A 12184-nucleotide genomic window follows, 5' to 3' on the forward strand; every position below is an offset into this window, starting at 1 on the left:
CTGTTGGCGACGGTGTGGGTAACATACCTGAGAATGATCCGAAGACATGCCATCGCAACTTTGATCCTCTGCAGAAGGGGATGGCTCCCCTGCTTTGGTAGCCCGTCAACATGAGCGTGAACTCAAGCTCTTTACGATAAAAGAAATTCAAGGAGGACCGCGCACCATCCGTCCCTACGCAGGCTGATCAAAGTGGTCACCCACCAGCCCACTGACCGCAACCAGTGATGTGTACTGGAAAAACGTGTCTTTTCGATCATAGATACAGAATGCCTCTATTTTAGGGTGTTTCGTCCTCCGTACTTTAGAATGTTTAGAAGATGAACGGCTATGCATGTTTGGTTACTGTTATGTGCTCAATACAAAGAATAATTTGTAAATCTATTTAACAGATATTATAGAATGAAAATTGCAAGCACCGAGATTCGAAACTGTTACCTCCCTAAGCTTTCACATTTTTGAGAGCAAGGCAGAATACCTCTCGACCACTGAGGACCAAATACATAAAATATTGCTTATTGGCATTACATGCATTTTGCAGGCTTGTGTGCTTTTTAGGCTGATAAACCTTTGTCAAATAGAGGAACAGATTGCGCAATATCGAGAAGACAGCACGAAGATACATCCAGAGTAACAGCTGAGTTCGAACCCACTACCTCCAAGCTTTGCACAGCGTTTGGTGGACGATTCGACTCGGCCAGGGAGGCCCCTTTTACACATAAAATATAGAATCGTTCCTTAAAATAATCGTTATCGGTATCTTTTAAAAGTATATAAATACCGAAGTTGACATGGATAACGAGTTTGCTCCACCTGTAAAGGCGGCTAGTGTTTTATAGCATCTTTGCTTCAAAGCTGACTTTTTTTTTCAACACTCTTGGATTCAAAGTTACCACTTTCTTCAATTTTTATTCCTTTTCTCGATGTTGACGAAAGGTAAGTAAAACTTCAAATTTTACAATTTAACTTCGAATGTGATGTCTTTTTTTAATAAGAAAATTTAAATATTGTTCTTTAAAATTCTGAAAAACAGGGAATTTTAATTTAGTTTGCTCTATATGTGATGTCCAATACTCTACTAATTAATTCAATCCTGTAGAAGTATGATTCATTTCATATATTTCATTTTCTTTTGTAACTAAAAATATACTAGTCTTCCAACTATGGGTGTTAAAATCGTAGTTTGATTATTATTTTTGGCTAGTGTTGATTACTTTTGGCTAGTGTCATCATATGCTTTATTTTATATTTATTACTTGAGAATATAATTTTATTAAAATCTGAAACTTTTCTTGGATAAATGCTTTCATGAAGAATTTTTTTTAAGTATTAAAGATAAATATAAAAATGTTAAAATTTTATTAGTTCAGATGCTGATTTTTTAGCTTTATTGTACAGCTGTATTTATAACAGCTGTATTTATTACAGCTTTAAAAGCACGCGCTTTTGATTTAAGCTTTGAAGATTTTTAATTTTGAAAATTGTATTTGAAAACTTGAGTGCATTATAATTTAGATTTTATAATCTAAGTTGCAAAAACTGTTCGTATCGTGCAAGTAATTATTTTGTACTTTGTAGCTTTTGGACTTACAAAACCATGTAGTTGATATTTTTATTGACAGCTGCATAATTATATAAAAATTTCAAAGTTAAGATGTTAAGGGAATAAAATTCTGCTGTCACTTTAAAAAATTAATTAAAAAATTAATATTGAATTATTTATTTTTTAACATAACAGAGAAACTTCGCTAATTTTTAAATTGTGGCAAAATATATTGCTAAAAACTACTTAGAGTATTTTCTCATGTTTGAAACTTGAATACTGCAAGCCTTATTTTTAAGATACTGTTATAAACTATTAATTAAATTATGATTGAGAGATTTTTTAGTTTTATACTAGAGCCAAATTAACTCTAACCCCTTTATGTAAAAATAAAGCCTTTGCCATACAAACTTTAAAATCTCTTTAGAACGAGAAAATTATTCACGATATACGAGAATTTCGATCTGTTATTGCTATCCGTAAATGCTATCCGTATCAAAGATCAAAAATTGTAAAATTTCAGTTTTATTTTCCGAAAATATAAATTTTGATATTAATATTTCTCAGAAATTAAGTAATCATTCCTTGTTGTAGTTTGTACAAAATATTTTCGGGGCTCAAGTTATTTTCCTTTTAAACTATAAGCTTGGTTTATAGCATTTTCTGCAATCAAAGTAATGTGCAGTTCTTAAAACTTACTAACTTTAAGATAAAAATGAATCAAATTTTATCCAAAAATGCTTAAGCTATAGTTAAATTCGTTAGCATCAGCCTGCTAGATTGTTAGGTTTTGCAAATTTTGAATTCGAAATGCTACCTTGCAATTTTCAAAGCATGGCGAACGTTGCATTTTATTTCTAATTCTTATTTTAATGAATTTTTGAAAGAAAGTTTCCTTTTGAAAGAAAGCTATACCACGGATTATCTTTACCTCCTTAACTAGTAAAATATTTTTAAAAAATAGAAAGTAAATCGAGGTGAACTTCAGTATATGAAAACGAGCCGCGATGGCTCAGGGGATAGAGGGCTCGCCGTCCAATCGGGCGAACCGGGATCGAATCCTAGTTTATACGAATTCCGCATCCGGCTTGCACCGACCACAGTGCTGACGTGAAGCATCTTCTGTGGTTGACGGCTCATGGGTTAGCCCCCTTGCCGTCAGGCTAATCATGGAAGGTTCTCGTGATCTTCTCCGTGTAACGCAGATGCGGGTTAGCTCTATCAAAAAGTCCTCCACGAAGGCAAATTTCTTCCAATACTCTGTCGTCTTGATTGGGTTCAAAACTATGGAGTCTAACATTAGTAGTCGTAAGCCCATAAAATTGAGTCGGCTGTTCAACGACGGTTATAAAATAAAATTAAAAAATATATGAACTTAAATTATGGTAGGGATACTAAAGATTCTGTAATAGATAACCTAAGATTCAGAAAGTTAACTTACCGTATTTTGTTTGTACTTTTAGTTTTGAAGAATATTTTCATTATTTGAAACTTAATGGTTTATTCTGGGTCTACCTGAATTCTCTTTTTTCTTAGTTAGGTGACCAGGTGTCTTTGTAGTTTTGAGAAAAAGTGTCTAATTTTAGTAGTTGCGCTCAAAAATTTTCAGCTATTTAAGAACAGAAGGTCCTAGAATCTTAATGCTTTCAAATTGTATAAAAACATCTCGTTGTTTTTCTTATAATATCAAGAATCAAATTACCATGATTTACTGAACAAGATAATTTTGCCTTTCGGTGAATACTAAGAGTAGCATGCTAAAATTAATCGACTCGAACTTCATAATCGTACGAAAATTTCAGCGGAAAAAGAAACTAATAATCATAATATTTTTAAAGTCGTAGAAAATAAGGAATAACTTATTCATCAGAACTGCTTAGTAATGATATGAAGCTAGTTTCTTAATCTGATATTTTTAAAAATATATGCGTGTCTTCGATCCTTAATATGCTTCGCTAATTTGTTTTCAAATCATCGTTTAGCGATCCGGTTACTTTGTTCTAAACTTTAAATCTTGAGTCAGCATTTGCCATGAAGCTTCGACCACGATATAGTGGTATTGTGGGGATAGTAGTTATCGACAATGTCAACCTTCATCTATGGAAAAGTAAACCAAAATAGAATAGAGTTAGCATGTCTTATATACTAGGGAATTGGAATTGTATTTTTCAGGTGGTAAACACACTACAGTACTCCCCCCCCCCCATCAGAATTATATCTGTGATAAAATTCGATAAACGGACACCACTAGTGAATTCATTTCTGTTTTACGAGAAGCCGGAAGAGCTGTATTAAGTTCACGGTCGTGGTCGCTCCTGTGCTGCCTTTAACAATCAAGTGTGTAAGTTATTCATTGTGTGTGATCGAGTCTGAGTAGCAACGGTGTTAGGAGATAAATAATGACTCAATCACAAGTAGTAAATAAACTGTTCAATATGTGTCTTCCATCGAAGTAGGCGTGTTCAGATCGAAGTGGGAGTTTCTGTCAAGGTACGAATGTTCACTTCACGTCCGGGTCACCAATGTAGGATGAGTTGTTATCGACAATGTCAACCTTCATCTATGGAAAGGTACCCCAAAATGGAATCGAGTTAGCATATCTTATATACTAGGGAATTGAAATTGTATTTCTGTAGTGGTAGACGCACCACATTATCTTATGAGACCTCTTTTCTCACCATCGTGGATTTTGGATGTTTTCAATGACAGATGTTCAGCACACTCGTTAGCACTCTATGAAAAAGAGTGGGAAAGAAATGCTTAGCTTTAATAGACACGGGGAAAATGGCATTTGATAATTACAAAATTCTATATCCAATTAATACAAAATTCAATCTCTTGTCTAGCCTGTCTATCAAATTACAAAAATTCTCACCACTTAGCAAAATCTTGCCAAACAATCACATGCGTTGGCAACTTTACATCGGTTTTGTCTGAGGATTGGGTTCATTGTGCCAAGCACAAGTAAAGCAAAAGAGCGTGTATAAAACAAGAAAAAATTAGAGAAATAGACTAAATATGGTACTTAGATACCATGAAGTTGATCGTCAACACGAAAAAACGCCAGTTTATGGTATGCACAGGTCACAGGCTTCAGAGAGTATATCTATCAAACGCAATATTGTGCTGATTCACGGTAACAATACATATCGAATACGATAATATCGTGACCATTATCGATAACATCTAAAGAACATCACGAATTGTGAGCAAAACGATAATTATTGAATAAAATATTGTGAGTGTTAAACTTAATTTTGGAAATGTCCAATGCAAAAATTTAAATTGAAGAATATTATGTTAAATGTTGAAAAGATATTTTTAAGAGTACATAGCGACCCCCCTAAAAAAAAAATTCCTAAACCTAGGTTATAGGGAACTGTGTTCTTACTGGCGACTACTCTGAAGAATCAGTCGCCAAAAACCAATAAATACCCTAAATAGTTACCTAAATTTAATACTTTTAACTTTAAGCCATAAATTGCTTCGTTACTTCGATAAATAATACTCTGAGGTGGAATTTAATAAAATGTGTACTTTCAGCTAGCTGCAGTAAATTTCAAGAAATGATGCAGATTCTCCACACGTATATCCTGGCTTTTGATCGCAGGTCGTCGGACTACCGAAGCGGGGGTGCTATCCCCTCTGCAGAGGATCAAAATTGTGATGGCATGGCTTCGGATCATCCTCAGGGATTTTTCCCAGACAGTCGCCAATAGCCCATTGTGCAGCTCTAATTTCGACGTAAATGAACAACCACAATATGTAACACAAGTGCGAGTTAGTTCCGTTAGTTCTCCACCGCTAGTTTGTCCCAATACTTGATCTGGGATTTTCGTTTTCTTCTGAATTCGGTTCACAATTATAAGGCTTCGGAATTTAATATCGATAGTCGTAAAACTTGGAATTCGGTTGGCTGTTCAACGTCAAAGAGAAAAGTGTAGTCCGATTTCCGTTGTCGGTATATTTTTCATTGACTGGAAAATAATTTTGTAGGATCCAATATTCTCCCGAGGATCTAGATAGTTTTTGGTCGTCACCAGCATAAAATTTAGGTATTACCCTACTGAAAAATATTTTGTTAAAAGAATTTTCCTCTCATTCTACTCGGCAATCGAGTTTTAATTCTCTTCTAAATTAAGGGATTAAAACTAGGCTTAATTCTTTCTAAAACACTTTTCAAATCACTGTAGTACTAGCAATCAGGCAAACTATTCGTTAAATGGTTATGTACTTAACAATCAGTTTTATGCACAAATTGGTACATACACATTATATATAATACATCAGACTGTTGATTTATAGATCTTAATGTAAACCTTTAACTAAAACTAAAAGGAAACCTAAAGTAAACCTTTGGGCGTGTATAACAAACAAAAATTAAATTTTTAATACTTATAAGTGAAATAAGTGAATAATTTAAACTTATGCAGAAAAACTAATACCAACATGATTAAATTATTCTAGGTATACAAACTATAGTAAAATCTTTCGGCAGCATATAGCTGCGCTTTTAATGTAAAATTTAACGAAATTAACTTAATTTTTACGGAAAATTGACTCCAATATAGCAAAATAAGGTGAGTTTTTTTTAACTCAGCAAAAACCTTTTAATGTAAACCTAAAAAGGTTTATGCGGTTTACGTGTAAGCTTTCTAACCTTAAAACGAAATCTATGACAATCTGCTCTATTCTACGCACATTACCCAAAACCTTGGAAAACAAAACCTTCTGAAACCTTAATATAACCATTATATGATAACCTTAAATCCAGATAGACTTAGGGTTTTCAAGCGTGAAAAAAAATCCTATAATAAAGCTAGTATCAGGGTGAAAATAATCTCAAATCTATAGATTTGTGGGGAGAGTAGTTACAGACCATGTCAACCGTCATCTATGAAAAGGTACCCCGACATAGAGTCGAGTTAACATGTCTTATATACTAGTGAATTGTAATTTTGTAGTGGTAGATACGCTACAGTACTCCCTCACTAGAATTATAGCTATGATAGAATTCGATGAATGGATGCCACTAGTTGATTCATTGCTGTTTTGTGCGAAGCCGGGAGAGCTGTATTAAGATCACCGTATTTTTTTGAGTGCTGAATGTGAGAGGAGTATTAACTTCACGGTTGTAGTCGCTCCTGTGTTGCCGTTAGCAGTCGAGTGTATGCAAGCCAACGTTGTGTGTGATCGAGATGAGACTGAGTAGCAATGAAAAGGTACCCCGACATAGAGTCGAGTTAACATGTCTTATATACTAGTGAATTGTAGTTGTAATTTTTTTTGTAGTGGTAGATACGCTACAGATTTAAGATTTTACGAAACCTTATAATGACCTCATTATAAGGTCACAAAGTCTTGTTATGCTCAGCTTAAAATCTACCTTGTCATGAAATTTTAATGCATCCTATCGATAGTGTGAAGTCAGCTAAAGCTTCGTTATGGACTATTTTATTCTAAGAGACAATACTTTTAAAAAAAAAAAAAAGATTTCAAAACCTTTTTAATGGTTTTTGGAATGAAAGCTTTCAAACTGCAATGTTTTTGCTTTATTAAAGATTTTTAGTGCAAACATTTTCGTGACACTAAACAGAAAATTCCGAAACAAGGTTCCGTAAGGTTTACATGCTTTTCTGGGACTGTAAAATAAATAAATAGAACTGTAAACTACGGTATAAAATTTTACTGTATTTATTTATCGTGCACTCAGATTGCCGGAATCGGGGACCGATTAATCATCGGGGTTGATGAGCTGTAGTGAATAGGATTTATTAGAAAAATGTAATTCAGTGTGTTTTTATATATTAAAATCAAATTTCTTAGAACAAGAAACAATTTTGAAATTCGTGATGAGATATACAATTTTATAATTTAAGTATAGTGATGTGGTAGAGAATTTCTTTGTTGGCGTCAATTTTAAGTTCATGATTTTAAATTAAGTGCAAGGTATCAAATTTTGTGGGTTTCGAAACTCGTTTAATAGGGTGCGCAAAATAAAAACCCAAACTTAAGATTGTTTTATCTGTTGAGTAAATTATCACGAATTTAAACGTTATTTTAGTGGTTCGAGGAGCCCGAAACCAAATAGGGCTCTTTTCAGATTTTAGTTTTTAAATCTGACACATGTACTTTATACTGTGTTTTTTATGTATTTGGAGACTAGATCGTGTCGCCGCAGTAAATTCTGCTAAAATGTTTTATAAGTTTCATAATTTATTGATAATCACTCAATACTGGTATTTTAATTCTGAATTGATATATGTATATTTTGACATTTTAATTGTGTTAATAAAAATCAAAGCTTGAGTGGAATCGTTCAAATGGCTTTTGAGAACTAAACTGTTTGATACTGTCTAGCAAATAAATTCAATTTACTTTATGGGTTTCAAACTTTTGATAGCTCTTCTGTCTAAAATTTTTGAGGTGATGTTTGCCACATAAAGCAGCAGCTTTCCGCTCAAACCATAAGGGGGGGAAACTCTATACATAAAAATCCAGTTTCAAAATAAAGTGAATTCCAACCTATTTCATTCTCTAAGAAATTAAATATTCAATGATTTTATTAATAGTAGTAAGAATTCTGTATACTGTTTTCTATTCCTAAAATATAATTTTACTTTGGAACGTTTATTAAACGCTTACTAAATATTTAGTAAATGTTTATGGGGCTTACAAAAATGTTTCTATGAAAATATTCTACAATGAAAAAAGTAGTTTAGCTTCTAATTCGTTACAAAGATCGAAGTGTGTAAAGAAAATGGGTAAAGCTATCTAAGAAAGGGACTTAGTATTTGATCTCTTGCACTGCGCTGAAATTCGGAACAAGTCGTGCTTAACTTAGGCACCCGAATGTTTGTGTAACTTTAACACGTTGAATGCCATGGATGAGCCACCGGTGACCGGCACTGAGTTTGTACGTAGCGCCGAGGGGGTCACCGGTGACCGGCGAAGACAAGATTATTAGAAACACATAATTCAAGTAAATTTTTAATGCTTTTGATTTTTAAACTATCGTTCCTAAAATGGTTAGAAGAAATTAATACAATATAGAACACACAAAAATAGTTTTATGTACAACAGAGATGCAAACTTGCTCCGGACAGAGAATAAAGGTTTTCAAGTGGTAGCTTCCCTTATGAAAAAATCGAGGTATAAATGAGGCATAAACGAGGTATATTTTAAAGGTATAAAGGAGGTTGTTGTTTAAATACGTCGTAAAGGTTGAAAAGGGTGCAAATGAATACCACAAAATCAACCTCAAATATACCTTAAATATACCTCCAGAGGTATATATGTTTCAGCCTGAAGTATATTTTTTTACACTTGTGGAAGTATTTATTCAACAACCTAAGGTGTGTCCTTTTACACTTCAGGTTATTATAAATCAACCTCAGGTGTATTTTGTTCGACTTCAGGTAATTATTTTTCAACCTCAGGTATCTAATTTTATGTTTGTAGAGGTAGATATTTTTCAACCTATGGTGTGTCATTTTACACTTCAGCTTATTATAAATCTACCTCAGGTGTATTTTGTTCGACATCAGGTAATTGTTTTTCAACCTCAGGTATATAATTTTACGCTTGTAGAGGTATATATTTTTCAACCTAAGGTGGGCCATTTTACACATCTGGTTGTTATAAATCAACCTGAAGTGTATTTTCAACAATTGGAAAGGTTATTTTTAATTAGCGCCATGTGTTCCATGTTCTACCTTAAGTTATTATTTCGTAACCTCAAGTATATATTTTTGCATTTTTAGAAGTATTAATTTATCAACCAAAGATGTTTTTTTTTAGCACTTACGAAGGTGAGGTGTTATACGGACCACCTAGTTTATTAATTTTTAGACTCACTATATAAAAAATATAATATATATATAAAGATATTATATATATTATATGAAGAATAATGTACATTACATTTTTTTCAGTAGTAGAGATCATTTATCAACCTGAAATTTTTAATATTAAACCTTCGGCAGTAATTGCTTCTTTTGTTAAGCTATAAAAGAAAGTTTCAAATGCATAATTCTTCTATAATTTTAATAGATTGATTTAAATCATCTTAAAATAACACTTATCCAAATTCTACAGTTAGTAAAAATTATTTATGGGAACTTATACTCGTATTTTTAGAAGATAGTTGTCTAAGGAGCTTGAATTTTTAAAGCTATAAAACTACAAATTTAAATAATTAGTCAGCTGAAATTCAAAGTACTTTTATTTAAAACTAAAATTTCACTTTTTTTACAAACCAACGAAATTATTTTAAATACTGTTTCTGTCTACATGTTGAAACTTGTAATTATTGGAACCTAAAAGGGAAAAAAATGTAAATTAGTAAGAAAGTCATATTTACAATAATAGTGGCAGGTCTAAAATATTAGAAAGTATTTTTTTTTATCATTTAAACTAACTGGATGAAATTAATTTTCCTTTTCAGATAAATATCTTCTGCCATTTCTATTCAATCCTCGTAGCTAAAAAGCATGACATGTATCACAGCCACAAAATAAAATACACTGAAGACAGTATTACCATTAACAACATTTACAGAAATTGAAATATACAGAAATTCAAATATACAGAAATTCAAATATACAGAAATTCAAATATACAGAAATTCAAATATACAGAAATTCAAATATACAGAAATTCAAATATACAGAAATTCAATTATTTACAAAGTCTCGGACCCATTTGATGTTTAATAACTCATAAAATAATAAAGATAGATTAAAATTAATAACATAAATGGTTAGATAGACTCAAAAACTTTCATGAACCTAGTCAATGAACTTCCACGTGTGCCCTCCTCGCCTCCTCGTGGACCTCCTCGCCCAATCCATCTTCCTGTAAAATGGTCATTCAAAGAACTACGAACGATGATAACCAAATGATGATGATGAGGTGGTGCACCATCTTGTTGCAAAAAGACATGTGGCTGAAGCTCTTCTAGTTGTGGAAATACGAAGTTTTCCAACATGTCTAAGTATACGACTGATGAGATTGTCTTTTCTGTAAAAAAGAAAGCTACCTCTCGTGAAATTGACTATCGACTTGATATTCTCCGTGCGACGAAGGGGGCACACGTGGAAGTTCATTGACAAGGGTCATGAAACTTTTTGAGTCTATCTAACCATTAATGTTATTAATTTTAATCTATCGTTATTATTTTATGAGTTATTAAACATCAAAATGGGTCCGGGACTTTATAAACACCCTGTATATTTCCAATCTTATTATGCAATTTTAACACTTTTTATTTTTCTATACATCTGTAACATTATGGTACTTGTAAGTTTAATATTTAGATTTCCTTCCCTTTCTTTTTTAAAAATCTTTAAACTCAATAAACCTAGTCTATATTTTTCAACTTTTTGTCAGACTTCATGAAACTAGCAGCCTTTTTTTAAATTTTTGACGCTGATTCTGAAAAGGACTTATGTTATTGTCAATCACATCAGAGTTTCTTAAAAAATAGTTATTTTAATAGTTTTTAATCAATGTAATCAAGAATCTACAATCGTTTAATAAATTAAAATTTTAAAGTTATGTACCAATTTTTATTCTTTTTTTACACTCAATCGAATAGAACAAATTACAAGTTGATAAGGAGCATTTATTTTAAAGTTGTGAGTAATTTTATGTGAGGAAAATGTCTAAGAGAGAATGATTTGAAATAATACTTTTAAAATAAGTTGAGTATAATATCTCCTATATAACTTATACCGAGAAGAATAAAACTAATAGTTAGTTGTTACAAACCCTTGTTTAAATATAAATATACAGCCTTTGTCATTTTTCCTTTAATCTTACTAGTTTCCTTTAATCCCCGTCCATAGTGGGGAGTTCGTAGAAATAGATGTTATTGAACCACCGATAGATGGCGGAGTTTATCATTAGATTGTAACCGTAACTGCAAAAAAAGATTTTGTAAAAAGCAAGAACATCTACATTGTAATGTAGTAGTAGTAAATGTCTACCATTGTACCGTATTAATCATGCTAACCATTTAAATATATTTTTGTTACTTACCCCTTGGTAATTATTGAGTAGTTTTCCTGTGCCATCAAGAAAACGAGAAAAAGGTTATATTCACTAATAATAGTAATAAATCTTCGGTGTATTTACCCTGTTAGAATTGCTTTAAGTTGAAAAGCGAAACATCCCATAGGATGAAACTCAAAATAATACATATTACTTTCAACAATAAATGTTTTTATTTACAATTGATTTTATTCAATTCAGGATTAAAATTGCATACTATACTGACTTATTTCTAAAATATTTAAGATTTCCGAAATTCGCACATTTTTGAAGTAGTGAACCATAAACAGCTGCATGAAAAAGCTCATAACCTTGAAACAAATTGTCATATAAACTTGAAATCGGATTTAATTTCATTCTGCCCAATATTCTAATAAGTAATAACAATCTGCTTTGTAAATAATTAACGTGGGTGAAATGCGAGAAAATAACATGTAGTGAAAATAGCAGTTTTGTGATCAAACATGAAGAAGTGAGCTAGTACAGTTACTAGTTTTCAATTATCAAATATCTAGCAAACTATTGTTATCAACAATTACATAAATTCTGTAGTTTATTAGGAGAGAATACTTTTTCTTTTAGGCATAA

The 12184-nt window shown here is 32.0% G+C and overlaps 1 long non-coding RNA gene across 1 annotated transcript; it reads left to right on the plus strand.

Annotated features, from left to right (window-relative positions):
- Positions 1–590: 590 nt before the first annotated feature.
- LOC147802007 (uncharacterized) lies at positions 591–5599 on the plus strand. Its single transcript, XR_015430569.1, has 2 exons — positions 591–936; positions 5087–5599. It is a non-coding gene; the product is annotated as an uncharacterized LOC147802007 (long non-coding RNA).
- Positions 5600–12184: the final 6585 nt, after the last annotated feature.

This window comes from Parasteatoda tepidariorum, chromosome 11 (genome assembly GCF_982258835.1).
Source record: "Parasteatoda tepidariorum strain Cologne lab strain chromosome 11, Ptep-v5.0, whole genome shotgun sequence".
Classification (NCBI taxonomy): domain Eukaryota; kingdom Metazoa; phylum Arthropoda; class Arachnida; order Araneae; family Theridiidae; genus Parasteatoda; species Parasteatoda tepidariorum.